General features: G+C 39.4%; 1 protein-coding gene and 1 long non-coding RNA gene across 2 annotated transcripts in view; one reads left to right on the forward strand and one right to left on the reverse strand.

Annotated features, from left to right (window-relative positions):
• Window positions 1–15902, forward strand: part of FBXL7 (F-box and leucine rich repeat protein 7) — a 419772-nt gene that overhangs the window by 180997 nt on the left and 222873 nt on the right. The gene's annotated exons all lie outside the window — the stretch shown is intronic.
• On the reverse strand, window positions 1936–3920 carry LOC309821268. Its single transcript, XR_014296584.1, has 3 exons — window positions 3756–3920; window positions 2856–2961; window positions 1936–2077 (listed from the first exon to the last, which is right to left on the reverse strand). It is a non-coding gene; the product is annotated as an uncharacterized lncRNA (long non-coding RNA).

Raw genomic sequence — 15902 nt, forward strand, 5'->3', positions numbered from 1 at the left:
GGTTGTGTTTGGATTTCAGTAGACTTCTGATTAATATATCCAAAATAGAGGAAAACAGCTGTAAAGATGAGATGTCAGCCAGAAATAATTAGGCAGGTAATTTGTGCTGAATACATGTTTGCTCAAGCCCATTGCCATCATGAGTGTGAGCAAGCTTTAATCTATGTCAGTGACAATGATCCAAATGTGTGGATTTCTGAAAATGTGTTAGGATGCTCTCTCAGTGCATCATTTTTCTGAATTTTATTAATTGCTTATTAGGTACTTTGTTATTGTGCTGAACGCTTTCTATATATTATCTTAGTGAATGGCTGTAATAATTCCATGAGGATTTACTTTTAGTTATTCCCATCATCTAAACTTAAAGATATACCCTATGTGGAACCCAAAGTCCATGCCATTCCTGAGAAGGTAAATGAAAAAAAAAAAAAAAAGATTAATGGCTTTTTTATATGCCAGCAAGAATCAGGTGGGAAAATGTAATTATTAAAAGATACAAGCAAATGGGTATGCATAGCATTTAAGAATAGATCTGTCAAGAGATCAATGTGAAGAATATTACTAACTTGGTAGGAACATAAATTGGTACAACCTTTCTGGAGGATAATTTTACAGTTTGTGTCAAAAGTTTTTATAAAAAAGCATACTCTCAAAATAATCAACTTCAATGTGAGGATTTATCCAAAAGATGTAATTAGAGAGGTAGCAAAGGATTCTCTACAGATTGATCCACTTTAGCATTGGTTCTGCTAACAACTGAAATAATATATTCATCAATAGGAGATTTTGTAAAATGCATTTATATGCAGCTTTAAAAATGATGTTGTAGAAGAAAGATTCTTTTGAAAATGTTCTACACATATTGAAAAATATTTAAAGGGCATTATTGAAAATGTATGATTACAAATTTGTAAAATTAAGTATGTATTTGTACACCCACACACATACACAGGGAAAAGACTAAAATGGTTTATGCAAACCTGTGAATAGTAGTTACCAATGGGTGGTGCAATAATGGGTGATGTTTATTTTTTCTGCTTTTGTGGATTTTTTTCTATTTTCTATAATAAACTATATTGCTTTTATAATCAGAAAAAGATGGTTCAAAAATATGGATTTAATATAGTCATTTATCCTATGATTACATTTGAACCAAATATAAAGATGGGTTAATGTTGGTTTTTTTTGTGTGTTTACCTCAGTTTTACATTTTCTTTTTGCCTTTTTTAGGAAATACAGGGATAACTAGAATAAGAACAGAAGGAAAAAAGCATTTTACTTTTTTGAAGGTAGAACATAACTGATGCTGCCTAAGCAGGATGATTTCTCTCAAGAAATAAGAAATCTCTGCTTTGTTTCATTCAGACTAGGTTTATGTAGTTTCATTCAGACTAGGTTTATGTAAACACATTGTGTCAGTCACCCAGATGACTCAGGTCTGCATTAGTCAGAATATGCTAACTATTGTAACAAACAACACCTAAAATATTAGTGATTTAATATAATAAAAGGTAATTCCTTGATTACTTCGTAGAAGATTATGGTCAGAGTCAGGGAAAGGGGAGGGAAACTCTGTTCCGGTGTCATTTAGATATTTGGGAACCCAGGCTTTGTCCTTCCTGGTCAACATGTGGCTGCCAAAGTTGCCACAAAATAAGAGGTAATCTCAGGCTCCTGCAAGTGAGTTTATTGCCAGGTATGAGGTGGCCTCAGTCACCTCTGTTCACATTCCATTGGCCAGAACTCAATCACATGACCGTAGTTAAATTTAACTGCAAAGGAGGCTGGGAAATGTAGCCTTGTTACTGAACACAAGTTCGTGTGCCTGACACACAGTGAGGCCAAATAATACTGAAACGTCTGAGTCTGGAGCAGAGAAAGGTTTATTGCAGGGCCATGCAAGGAGATGGGGTGGCTCGTGCCCACAAAATCCTGAACTCCTTGAAGGGTTTCAGCAAAGAACTTTTAAAGGCAAGGTGAGGGAGGATCGTGATTAGTTGTTGAAAAACTTCTTGGTGTTGGAATCATTTGTTCTTGTAGCTGTCCACGTAGGTCAGGTCACGATGTTCATATAAACCTTTAATAAAACAAATGTTATTCTCTGTTCTTCAACTTTTTATCTTTATATGAATGGCCTCTTAAAGGTCAGAGCCCTGAGAATAAGCTATCTTGTATATTTCAGGCTATAGGCAACATTCTCTTACAGAAGGTGCAGAGCCAGCATAACTAAGCACAGGCAACAGAGTACAAAGGTTAAAGTAAAATAATAACAGATCTAATATGGAGTCAGATTTGTTCTTCCCTATTACAGTCTTACTGTGTTTCCAGGAGGAAAACAAAACAGGTTGGATGAATATATAACACATGTCACTACCTCATCCACCTAATATATCATCGTACCCAGATAAAAAGGATATTTTGTCTTTAATTATAGAGAATGGTATTTCAATACCCTATTTTACTTTGGCATATAAGTAAAATATTGCTTTTAAATTTTATTCTAAGTAACTTGCCTAAAACCATTTTTTTTTTTTTTTTTTTACAGTACATTGTTCTAAAACTTTTATATGCAGCTGAGAAAAAACCAAACTATTTATCAGGGAGTCATTGGTGCCCAAAACATGATAACATATTTCCCCTGACAGAACTCCCAAACAGCACTTGGTTAAGAGGAAATGTTTGTGCAGGCTACAACTTAACGGATGGATACAGTCTGTTACCGCTGGCTTCCAAAGTGTTTATGTCTGATTGGAAACTCTTCAGCTTGTGTCAGATGCTGGAAAAACACTTTACTGTCTGAGATACTCTATTTGTTGAAGATGGCAGTAAAAGAAATTTTGAACATATGGAATTACCTGGTTCCATATTTCAGATCTAGAGCTTTAGGCGATGTCTGGTCATAATAAGTAAAATGTAGCTTTAATTATCCTTTTAGTAATGTTTACAGAAACCAAGGGCAGGCTGTAAATAGAATTAGAGAGCACAGTAAAAGGTGAAGGTATTATTGCTGATATTGCTTATTCTTTTGAAACATAGGAAGTTTCCATTTCAAATGTAGAATGAAACCACTGCTTCAGGAGCATCGAGAGTTAGTTATTGGAGACCTAAAATTTGTCTTTTGTTTTTCGTGAAGCTCTCCATCGACAAAGAATGGTTTATTGTTGTTTTAAATTAATCAGCTATAAATGTGTCTTTTCAAATGCTGTTACCATACCAAGGCACTTTTGGGTCATGTAGATTTATACCAGGAATTGTGTGTGAGATACATTGGTTCAACGTGGCAGAGTAGAAGGACATGTGCTCACTCCCTCTTGTGAGACCACTGGAATCACAACTAACTGCTGAACAGTCATTGAACAGGAAGACACTGGAACTCACCAAAGAAGACACCCCACATCCAAAGACAAAGGAAAAGCCGCAATGAGAGGGTAGGAGGGGTGCAATCGCAATAAAATAAAATCCCATAACCTCTGGGTATGTGACTCACAGATGGGAGAAAAATTATACCACAGAAGTCCACCCACTGGAGTGAAGGTTCTGAGCCTCACGGCAGGCTTCCCAACCCAGGGGTTGGGCAATGGGAGGAGGAATTCCCAGAGAATCAGACTTTGAAGGCTAGCAGGATTTGATTGCAGGACTTTGACAGTACTGGGGGAAACAGAGACTCCACTCTTGGAGGGCACACACAAAGTAGTGTGTGCATCGGGACCCAGGGGAAGGAGCAGTGACCCCATAGGAGACTGAACCAGACCTACCTGCTAGTGTTGATGGGTGCCCTGCTGAGACAAGGAGTGGCTGTGGCTCACCATGGGGACAAGGACACTGGCAGCAGAAGTTCTGGGAAGTACTTCTTGGAGTGAGCCCTCCTGGAGTCCCGGCATTAGCTCCACCAAAGAGCCTGTAGCCCAGTGCTGCGTTGCCTCAGGCCAAACAACCAACAGGGAGGGAACTAAGCCCCACCCATCAGCAGACAAGTGGATTAAAGTTTTACTGAACTCTGCCCGCCAGAGCAACAACCAGCTCTACCCAGCACCAGTCCCTCCCATCAGTAAGCTTGCACAATCCTCTTAGATAGCCTCATCCACCAGAGGGCAGACAGCAGAAGCAAGAAAAACTACAACCCTGCAGCCTGTGGAGCGAAAACCACATTCACAGAAAGACAGAGAAAATGAAAAGGCAAAGGATTATGTACCAGATGACAGAACAAGATGAAACCTCAGAAAACAATTAAATGAAGTGGAGATAAGCAGCCTTCCAGGAAAAGAATTCAGAATAATGATAGTGAAGATGATCCAGGACCTTGGAAAAAACAATGGAGGCAAAGATTGAGAAGATGCAAGAAATGTTTAACAAAGACCTAGAAGAATTAAAGAACAAACACCTAGAAGAATTAAAGAGCAAACAAACAGAGATAAACAATACAATAACTGAAATGAAAAATATACTACAGGGAATCAATAGCGGAATAACTGAGGCAGAAGAATGGATAAGTGACCTGCAAGACAGAATGGTGGAATTCACTGCTGAGGAACAGAATAAAGAAAAAAGAATGAAAAGAAATGAAGACAGCCTAAGAGACCTCTGTGACAACATTAAATGCAACAACATTCACTTTATAGGGGTCTCAGAAGGAGAAGAGAGAGAGAAAGACCCGAGAAAATATTTGAAGAGATTATAGTCGAAAACTTCCCTAACAATGGAAAGGAAATAGCTACCCAAGTCCAGGAAGCACAGAGAGTCCCAGGCTGGATAAACCCAAGGAGAAACATGCTAAGACACATAGTAAATCTAACTGACAAAAATTAAAGATAAAGAAAAATTATTAAAAGCAATAAGGGAAAAATGACAAATAACATACAAGGGAACTCCCATAAGGTTAACTGCTGATTTCTCAGCAGAAACTCTACAGGCCAGAAGGGAGTGGCACGATATACTTAAAGTGACAAAAAGGAAGAAGCTACAATCAAGATTACTCTTGCTGGCAAGGATCTCATTCAGATTCGATGGAGAAATCAAAAGCTTTAAAGACAAGCTAAAGCTAAGAGAATTCAGCACCACCAAACCAGCTCTACAACAAATGCTAAAGGAACTTCTCTAAGTGGGAAACACAAGAGAAGGAAAGGACCTACAAAAACAAACCCAAAACAATTAAGAAAATGGTCATAGGAACATACATGTTGATAATTACCTTAAATGTGAATGGATTAAGTGCTCCAAACAACAGACACAGACCCATATATATGCTGTCTACAAGAGACTCACTTCAGACCTAGGGACACATACAGACTGCAAGTGAGGGGGTAGAAAAAGATATTCCATGCAAATGGAAATCAAAAGAAAGCTGGAGTATTGATACTTATATCTGATAAAATAGACTTTAAAATAACGAATGTCACAAGAGACAAGGAAGGACACTACATAATGGTCAAGGGATCAATCCAAGAAGAAGATATAGCGATTATAAATATATATGCACCCAACATAGGAGCATCTCAATACATAAGGCAAATGTTAACAGCTATAAAAGAGGACACTGACAGCAACACAGTAATAGTGGGAGACTTTAACACCTCCCTTACACCAATGGCCAGATCATACAGACAGAAAATTAATAAGGACACACAAACTTTAAATGACACAGTAGAGTAGATAGATTTCATTGATGTTTATAGGACATTCCATTTGAAAACAGATGATTACACTTTCTTCTCAAGTGCACACGGAACATTCTCCAGGATAGATCACATCTTGGGTCACAAAGCAAGCCTCAGTAAATTTAAGAAAATTGAAATCATATCAAGCATCTTTTCCCACCACAATGCTATGAGATTAGAAATAAATTACAGGGGAAAAAAATGTAAAGAAACAAAACACATAGAGACTAAATAATATGTCACTAAATAACCAAGATGTCAGTGAAGGAATCAAAGCGGAAATCAAAAAATACCTAGAGACAAATAACAATGAAAACATGACGATCCAAAACTTATGGGATGCAGCAAAAGCAGTTCTAAGAGGGAAGTTTATAACACTACAATCCCACCTCAAGAACTAAGAAGAATCTCAAATAAACAATCTAACCTTTCACCTAAAGAAACTAGAGAAAGAAGAACAAATAAAACCCAACGTTAGTAGAAGGAAAGAAATCATAAAGATCAGAGCAGAAATAAATAGAAACAAAACGATAGCAAAATCAATAAAACTAAAAGCTGGTTCTTTGAGAAGATTAACAAAATTGATAAACCTTTAAAGCCAGACTCATTAAGAAAAAAAGGGAGAGGACTAAAATAAATAAAATTAGAAATGAAAAATGAGAAGTTACAGCGGACACCTCAGGAATACAAAGCATCCTGAGAGACTGCTACAAGCAACTCTATGCCAATAAAATGGACAAGCTGGAAGAAATGGACAAATTCTTAGAAAGGTATGACCTTCCAAGACTGAACCAGGAAGAAATAGAAAATATGAACAGACCAATCACAAGTAATGAAATTGAAACTGTGATTGAAAATCTTCCAGCAAACAAAAGTCGAGGACCAGATGGCTTCACAGGTGAATTTTATCAAACATTTAGAGAAGAGCTAGCACCTATCCTCCTCAAACTCTTCCAAAATATTGTAGAGGAAGGAACACTCCCAAACTCATTCTATGAGGCCACCATCACCCTGATACCAAAACCAAAGCTACTACAGAAAAAGAAAATTACAGACCAATATCACTGATGAATATAGCTGCAAAATTCTTCAACAAAATTCTAGCAAACAGAATTCAACAACACATTAAAAGGAACATACACCATGATCCAGAGGGATTTATCCCAGGGATACAAGGGTTCTTCAATATATGCAAGTCAACCAATGTGATACACCATATTAACAAATTGAAGAATAAAAAACCATATGATCCTCGCAATAGATGCAGAAAAAGCTTTTGACAAAATTCAGCACCCACTTATGATAAAAACTCTCCAGAAAGTGGGCATAGAGGGAACCTACCTCAACATAGTAAAGGCCATATACAATAAACCCACAGCAAACATCATTTTCAATGGTGAAAAACTGAAATCATTTCCTCAGGAAGAGGAACAAGACAAGGTTGCCCACTCTTACCACTATTATTCAACATAGTTTTAGAAGTCCTAGCCATGGCAATCAGAGAAGAAAAAGAAATAAGAGGAATACAAATTGGAAAAGAAGTAAAGCTGTCACTGTTTGCACATGACATGATACTATACATAGATAATCCTAAAGTTCCACCGGAAAACTACTAGAGCTAATCAATGAATTTGGTATAGTTGCAGGATACAAAATTAATGCACAGAAATCTCTTGCATTCCCAGACACTAACAATGAAAGATCAGAAATAGAAATTAAGGAAACAATCCCATTCACCATTGCAACAAAAAGAATGAAATACCTAGGAATAAACCTACCTAAAGAAGTAAAAGACCTGTACTCAGAAAAGTATAAGACACTGGTGAAAGAAGTCAAAGATGACACAAATAGATGGAGAGATATATCACGTTCATGGATTGGAAGAATCAATATTGTGAAAATGACTCTACGACCCAAAGCAATCTACAGATTCATTGCAATCCCTATCAAATTACCAATGGCGTTTTTTACAGAAATAGAACAAAAAAATCTTAAAATTTTTATGGAGACAGAAAGACCCCGAATAGCCAAAGCAACCTTGTGGAAAAAAGCAGAGCTGGAGCAATCAGACTCCCTGACATCAGAATCTACTACAAAGCTACAGTAATCAAGACAATATGGCACTGGCACAAAAACAGAAATGTAGATCAATGGAACAGGATAGAAAGCCTAGAGATAAATCCATGCACCTATGGTCAGGTAATTTATGACAAAGGAGGCAAGGATATACAGTGGAGAAAAGACAGTCTCTTCAATAAGTGATACTGGGAAAACTGGACAGCTATATGTAAAAGAATGAAATTAGAACACCCCCTAACACCATACACAAAAATAAACTGAAAATGGATTACAGACCTAAATGTAAGGCCAGACACTATAAAACTCATAGAGGAAAACATAGAACACTCTATGACATAAATCAGAGCAAGATCCTTTTTGATCCACCTCCTATAGTAATGGAAATAAAAACAAAAATAAACAAATGGGACCTAATGACACTTAAAAGCTTTTGCACAACAAAGGAAACTATATACAAGATGAACGACAACCCTCAGAATGGGAGGAAATATTTGCAAATGAATCAACAGACAGAGGATTAATCTCCAAAATATATAAACAGCTCATGCAGCTCAATATTAAAAAAACAAACAACCCAATCCAAAAATGGGCAGAAGACCTAAATATACATTTCTCCATAGAAGACATACAGATGGCCAAGAAGCACATGAAAAGCTGCTCAACATCACTAATTAAGACTACAGTGATGTAATCACCTCACACCAGGTAGAATGGGCATCATCAGAAAATCTACAAACAACAAATGCTGGAGAGGGTGTGGAGAAAAGGGAACCCTCTTACACTGTTGGTGGGAATGTAAATTGATACAGCCACTATTGAGAACAGTATGGAGGTTCCTTAAAAAACTAAAAATAGAATTACCATATGACCCAGCAATCCCACTACTGGGCATATATCGTGAGAAAACCATAATTCAAGGGTCATGTACCACAATATTCATTGCAGCTCTATTTACAATAGCCAGGACATGGAAGTAACCTAAGTGTCCATTGACAGATGAATGGATAAATAAGATGTGGCCCATATATACAATGGAATATTATGCAGACATAAAAAGAAACAAAATTGAGTTATTTGTAGTGAGGTGGATGGACCTAAAGTCTGTCATACAGAGTCAAGTAAGTCAGAAAGAGAAAAACAAATACCATATGCTAACACATATATATGCAATCTAAAAAAGAAAAAAAAATGGGTTCTTTAGAACCTAGGGGCAGGACAGGAATAAAGATGCAGACATAGAGAATGTACTTGAAGACATGGGGGGGCGGGGAAGGGTAAGCTGGGATGAAGTGAGGGAGTGGCATGGACATATACACACTACCAAATGTAAAATAGATAGCTATTGGGAAGTAGCCGCATAGTACAGGGAGATCAGCTCGGTGCTTGTGACCACCTAGAGGTGTGGGATGGGGGGGTGGGAGGGAGACGCAAGAGGGGATATATGTATATGCATAGATGATTCACTTTGTTATAAAGGAGAAACTAACACACCATTGTAAAGCAATTGTACTCCAATAAAGATGTTATAAAAAAAGAAAAGAAATGACACATGCACCACAGTGTTTGTTGCAGCACTGTTTACAATAACCAGGTCACGGAAGCAACCTAGATGCCCATCAGCAGACAAATGGATAAAGAAGATGTGGTACATATATAATGGAATATTACTCAGCCATAAAAAGGAACGAAATTGGGTCATTTGTAGAGACATGGAAGGACCTAGAGACTGTCACACAGAGTGAAGTAAGTCAGAAAGAGAAAACCAAATAATCATATATTAGCACATGTATATGGAATCTAGAAAAATGGTACAGATGAACCGGTTTGCAAGGCAGAAATAGGGACACACGTGTAGAGAACAAACATATGGACACCAAAAGGGCAAAGGGGCGGGGTGGTCATGGTGGGATGAATTAGGAGATTGGGATTGACATATATACACTAATATGTATAAAATAGATAACTAGTAAGAACCTGCTGTAAAAAAAAATAAAATAAAAAAAAAAGGAATTGTGTGTGAAAGTGAGGCTGGGCAGCACCAGAGGTGAACAACTTCTGGGAACCATGTAGCCCTGCTAGGCCATGCCCTCTGTTACCCCAAGACGGGACTCTGCAAGAATTTCCACCTAAAGCTTTCTGATATACTGCATCTGACCCCCAGGCCCCACGGGTGAGTCCCTTCTTTAAGGAGGTATAAACTATGCATTCTGGGACACCATAAAGAGGGTGGAAAGTTTAATGTGTCTGAGAATGAAAGAAATTTGTTTCACAGCAGAGCAGAGGTCCTCCTGGAAGCATGGCTGTAAAAAGGCAGCCGTAATAATGTAATGTTCTCCTCATAAAAGCACAGGCGGTGAGAGGCATGGCTTTTAAAAGAATTAAGTTGTTTTAGACCTAGAAGAATGATCCTTCTCTTGAATAATGCAAGTTAGAGGAAAAATTGTTCAGCACATGGTTTTACCAAAATCCTCACCCTTAATGATTTTATTTTGTAGTTTAAGGGTACGAAGTTGAAGTCCATCACTTCTTTCACCTTCCTCCTGCATGTTTGGATCACTTAACTTCCTTAAACTGCAGTTTTCTTGTATGGAAAATGAAGAACCCACAGGGCCTCCCAAGGGCTCTGTGCAGAGTAAAATTTAAGAACACAAGCCTTTTTAAAAGTTGAAGTGATGAAATATTTTAACAATTTTCCCACATTGGTTGAGATAATGTAGACAATTTTCAATACAGTTTAATTTTTTTAATTGAGATATAATTGACGTATAACATTATATTAGCTTCAGGTGTACAGCATAATGGTTCAGTATATGTATATGATATAGTTTACATTTTAATCGTAATATGCTACCGTTAGTTCATGCTATCCACTCCTGACTCATCTCTCTTTTCATCCATCCATTTATTTCCCAAATAGTCATTGCTGATGTGGTTCTCGTAAAGTCCCTGTGCTAACTTACGGGGGTGTATAAGTACCTGCTAAGTCTAAGTACCTGCTCCCAGGGAATTTATGGTCTGGTCTGGTGCGGGAGGGAGGCAAATGATATTATAAAGTGATGCATACTATGAGAAAGATATATGCAAAGTAGTATAAAGAAGAGGTAGGTGGTTTAGATCCCACCTTAACCCAACACTTTACCTGATAGCAGTGTCGTTGTAGACAGAAGTGTATCTTCAACAACAGCAAAGCCTTCCTCTTGAGTATAACCAAATAATAAAATTCATGAATGCATTTGGGGAAATGATTTTTCAAATTCTTAATTATGTTCATAGTGTGAATATAAGTCTATGAACATGACATTAAGTACCTAAAAGGTACAAATGCATCTTGCATGTGCTTTCTGCGTTTGCACACAGGGAAGGTACAAAAGGATTTGGAAGCAAGTGGAGGTACTGCAGCTGAATGGAGGGGGGCGGGTCTCAAGATGATATGAAGAAGGTAATCATAGACAGCATCTCAAAGCACACATCGGGAATAACTTTAGCTGAAAGGCTGCGATGACTATTTCAGGTGAAAGGGATGGTATCTGGTATAGTGCACACGTCAGAAAGAAATGCGTGTGGGGGATAGTAGAATATTCCATCTATTTCTTCAGTGCTGGCAAAGTAGACTGGATGTTTTGGAAGGCTACAAAGTGCAGGCTTTTAATACAGTCCTACCTGAGTTCAAATCCCAACTCTGATACTTACCATATGTATGACCTTGGCCACTTCTTTTAACTGTTGTGTGCTTCAACGTCCTCATCTATAAAACGGGGTGAAGTACCTTATTCGCAGTGCTGTTGCCAGGATTCAATGAAAGAATATATAGGGAGGGAATTTAGCACTGTGCCTGGCACATAAGAAGCACTCAATAAATGTAGTTATTATTATGGTGTGTTCTGCATTTGACCTTGCTATGTGTTATTATGACCTAATCTCAGATCTGCAGTCACCAGCCTGGTAGTCAAGGTAGGCAGCTGAAAGCAGAGCAGATGTGCAAATGCACAAAAACCATACCTGGGGAAAAAAAAAGTTTTTAACAATGTCCCTGTTGGTCTCTTTGTCACAGAACAATGACCAGATGTGGTTTTTCAGGAATGCCCTTACAAGGGGCATGTGGACTCTGTATACGAAAACTGGTATTGGACACTAGTTCCAAGTGCATCCAGTTTAGCTCTCTGAATGGCTTTTCACTGGGCTGCCTGTTCACTCCAAGTACTTTAGAATGTAAGCAATTTTGTCACAGACCAGAGTTCTTGGCCTTCCTCAATCAATGGAAATTGATAAGAGGCCAGACAGGAAATTCAGGCAAGGCTTTACTGGGGCCCCTGGGGCAGCAGAGGGGAGCCAGAACAGGTAAGAGTTTCCCTTGCTCACTCCCAGAGGAGGGGAGCGAGCTCGCTCCTTCTATGGGGTGAGGGCAGGGCTGCGTCCAGGGGTCAAGCTGGAGGGGTGGCTCAGGTGTTTTGCCCACCCCTTTGGTTGTCTTGAGTGCAGGGGGCATGAGCGGTCCCCTGCTTTCGATCCCTACACTGTGTTTTTGCTCTCGGCTCTTCAGAAGTGACAGTTGGGTTCCTTTTGGTCTTCTGGCTGATTGTCCAGAATTGGCCCCAACTGCACATGTACACAGTTATTTTCAGTCCCTTATAGTTTCTTTGTATGCTGTTGCTGGAGGAGACATTTGTCCAGGTGCAAGCATTGCAGCATTGCAGCAAAGTGTCCCCGGCCCCAGGCCCCAGCTTGTCTCAGTTTCACACTTGCTGTCGTGCCCTTGATGTGCAGGTGAGATGGATTCTTCACTGAGGTCCTTGAAGATCATAAAGAACTAAGTTTATCTTTCTCTTATGTTGTCCATTACACTCAGGTTTAGAAAGCCCCCTAGCTGACAGAGCCAATGCATTTACAGAATTAACTGTGTTAGATAAATCTGACAGTATTTAAATTCTCTACTAGCAGTGCAGTAAATAGACTTAGTATCAAACCAAGCAACCCCTCTGTGGTCCCTCTGTCTAAACTCCCCCATCTTGTTTAGAAGCCGTATTATCTGAGCAGGGGCCTTGTTCCCACTCAACTTGCATTTGCTTGTTTTTTTTTTTCCCTCTCCCAACTACTCCCTGTGTAGCAATGAACAAAGTATACTGGCCTCTAGGGATATTATTTTAATCATTGCATTTTATCTAAGACTTAAACACACAGAATTAAAGAAACCTCAAATTATATAAGATTCAGTATAATTTAGAAGGAAAAATGGACTATTTTGGACCTATATCTTTAGTTACTGGAGTTTTAATAGCTTGGAAGTGCAGTGATGCCTGAAAATGTAAATTTTTGGAAGGAAGAAGGTTCGGAAATTGTGACCTACTTAACTTTTAGTGGATTGGACCGTTGAGCCAAGAGGCATGGTGACCACCCTCTGGGGGGCTTCAGACATGGTGTCATGATTGTCAGACTCCAAGCCTAGGCTAGTTATAATTAAGCGAAGATAATCTCTATCTGGGACAGAGAAATTCTAGAACCAGTCACGTGGGTTTAGCTTCTATGTAGTGTTCCAGGGGAGGCTGTCCTCATCTCTGAACTCAAGGCCTGGCAGGTTGTGGCTCTTACGTGTTTGTTGAATGAATTAGGATACCATACTGTCTGCTTCCATAGTAAAATTCTCTCTTGCCCCCCTTAAAGGCATACTAAGTGAAATCATTAGAGAGAATCACAATCCAACGCCACCCCGGATTAGAATCGGTGGCTGTAGTAATAACAAAACCCCTTTACAGGAAATCCTGTATTTGGAAAATCATTAGAAATAAATCCATATGGCTGATTAGAATTCAAAAGCCCTAATTATAACTACTGCCTTTTCCTTTTCAGACTTCTGAGCTTAACTCTTGCTATCCTGTATCACCTTAGTGGATCCAAATTGTGGCAGCGGAAAAAGACATTCAGAGACCAGAAGCCCCGATGTGAGCAGCCTGTGCTCCTTTCCCACTTAAAGCTGCCCCCCCCATTCTCATTCTGCCACGCTCCATCAGAGAGGCCTGCATGAGCTTGTTTTTACTGATTAGTACCAATTCTAAATGCGTTTAATGCAGTGTGGGAAGAGAAATGGATAATCACTTCATAGAACTGTAGGACCTCCCGTTTTTGTTGTAATAGTGATACCACTGGTCTGGTGTGATGGTTCTTAGCTGGTACGGCACCGCTCTGAAAGCAGTGTGGGGGTCAACCTTGTGAGTATGCCCTTGGTTATCACAATGACTGGAGGAGAGCTACTGGAATTCAGGGAAGGACAAGGGATGCTAGTGGCCTGCAATGCATAGAAGAGTTTTTCATAACAAAGACAATGAAGAAATGTTTGTGAGCTTATTGGACATTCAAGTAGGTTAAAAAATGTTGTTAATAATTATTTGGGTGTAGGATTTACCACCCATGTCTATGTAAATGTGAAGGTTTTTGTTTTTTTGGGTTTTTTGCGCAGAGTGAATATATATTGAATTTTCCAGGAATGAAACTACATGTATCTTGAGGGATGGTAGGACTTGGAGTCGGAATTTCCCCAGGAGTTGCTGATGCTTTCAGACAGTCCCATCCGTCACAGCTGCCTTGCTGCTGTGGCGCACCTCACACTTGTGTCTGCATTTGTAGCTATTGCAATCAAGGTAGAACATGACAGATTACATACTTAAGGCATGGCATTTTATTAGTATTTACTTTTCTTCTATTTCTCCTATGTTTATATAGTTAGGGCATTATATTATTTCTTTTGAAATTATGTATGAAGGTCAATATCTATGAATCTCATTTTAGGATAGCAAAGGGGACACAATCAAACATTTATTACAGGAGTGTTGGGTTGTGTTGGCCATGGCAACCACTGATTTAGTGCCTATCATGTCTCTGGTACTATGATTATCCTTTATCGGCAGTATTACTAGTTTACAAATCAAAAGACTGAGGCTTGCTGAGTGAGTCGTTAACATGCTTGGAGTTGCGAGCAGGCATACAAACTCGTGTAGAGCCAGTAAGTCAGACCACGCTCACAACCACGCCACAGTTTGCTGTCAGTCAGAGGCTCTACTGCTGCCTTGTCATCAACCAAAAGCAAGGCCACATTCTCGTCCCCCATAAAGACGTCCCAGGCTGTACCTGAGGGCTCTCTATGTAGATCAGCCAGCACCTCCCCATACATGTCCCACTTGAGGAAACATGCACAGTGAACTTGGGGAACAGCGTAGTGTCCCTGAGGCGAAAGGTTCCTGACCACTCGGTGTGCATTATGAATAACGTTCAAAGTTGATGACAGTGGGGCTGATTCTGTAACTGAGTATGTTTACATATGGAGGGACCACCAGGGAGTTTTGTTTGGTGAAGTAAAAGTGGAGCTGGTGAGGCTCAGAAAGACCACCACACAGAGAGATGCTAGGGGAACATTCCAGAATAAGCCACGTTGGGTAATTGGTCCAGAAAGGATGGTCCTCTTCACACCCAACTGCCAAGGACAGAGCTAGTGAATTGGGCCTCATCTTCCATGGCCCAGAGTAGCAAGGTTGTTCACGTGGAGGACATCGCTTCCATCACTGCCTCTCCCAAGACTCCCGCAGGGAACTCTGACATCCACCGTGACCAGTGCTGTTGCTACGAGCTGGACTGGCTTGTGTGTCACACTGATGCCCAGCAGTTCTCTCTCTTTCATTGTTCTTACTCCTTTCTCTGTTCTCCTAAATATAATTACTGTTGCTTCTCTTCAGGTTGATATGCTTCAGTTATTATATTTTTTAGAAAAACTCATAGGCAGTATTTCCCAGTGTGATAGAAAGAGCTTGATGACGGATTCCTTTGATCAGCACGTCTTGATCGTCTGCTCAGTATTTCATTTAGCAGCTAAGATCAAGAGCCATGACACAACCTCTAATAATGTGCACAGTATCTTCTAGGCTCTGCATTCCTCTGCCAGCTCTTGCCTTGGGCAAGATCCTCACCCCCTTTGTGCCTCAGTTTCTCATCTGTAAAATGGAGAAATAACAGTGCCTCATAAGGTAGTTGTATTGATTCACCGAAATAAGAACACTGAGAACAATACCTAACACAGAGTAAGTGCTCAATGAATCGATCTAGTGGTAATAGAAGTGGTTGTAAAAGAAGAGTAGTCATAGTTGCTCACAACTGTCTTTCGCAGTTTTGCAGAATTTAAGTGAC

Source organism: Grampus griseus (genome assembly GCF_964374135.1).
Source record: "Grampus griseus genome assembly, chromosome: 3".
In the NCBI taxonomy this organism is placed as follows: domain Eukaryota; kingdom Metazoa; phylum Chordata; class Mammalia; order Artiodactyla; family Delphinidae; genus Grampus; species Grampus griseus.